Consider the following 801-nt stretch of genomic DNA (forward strand, 5'->3'; position numbering starts at 1 on the left):
CAATTTCAGGGGGCAGCTAAGTCAACTACAATAACATGCACACAAGAATTGCTCTACATTTAATAGTGGCCGGGGTCTCAGAACTAGACGGCAAACATCAAAGGGCAGCTGTTGGTCTTCAGTCCCAAGAATAAAGTAAATCAAACACACACAGACAAATTTGTCAAAAGGGTCATTGTTTTGTTGTTGCTGTTTTGTTGTAAATTGTTGCTTGGTTTTGATCTGTCTTGTTTTTGTGCGTGTTATTATCTCCACAGGTCTGTCTAAATAAGATAGGCTGGATGAACAATCTGCAGGAGAAAACAATGGACTGACAGTTCCGGGAGGACATGGGAGAGGGAGAGGTGGGGGGAAAGGTAATGGTGACAACAAACCCAGGGACAAGGGAACAATAAGTGATCCAAATCAGATCAAAGTGAGGAGGATGTAGGAGGCCTAGAAGGGCGTGATCCAGGGTAATGTAACCAAGAGGAATTACTGAAACCCAAATGAAGACTGAGCATGATAGTAGGAAATAGATCTATGTGCATATATTTATAGGTTTAGTATTAAGGTGGTGGAAGGACATTGGGCCTCCACTCAAGTACTCCCTCAATGCAAGAATACTTGCTTCTATTAAATTGGCATTCTATGATGCTCACCTTCCCGACACAACTGCTGAAGGCAAAGTGGGTGAATAAGTAAATGTGGTGAAGAAAGCTGATGGTGCCACCTATCAAAAGCTATAGCGTCTGGGGTCTTCAAGGCTTGAAGGTAAAACGCAGCCATCTACCTCAGAAGCAACAAAGCCCACATGGAGGA

Source organism: Tenrec ecaudatus, chromosome 2 (genome assembly GCF_050624435.1).
Source record: "Tenrec ecaudatus isolate mTenEca1 chromosome 2, mTenEca1.hap1, whole genome shotgun sequence".
Lineage (NCBI taxonomy): Eukaryota > Metazoa > Chordata > Mammalia > Afrosoricida > Tenrecidae > Tenrec > Tenrec ecaudatus.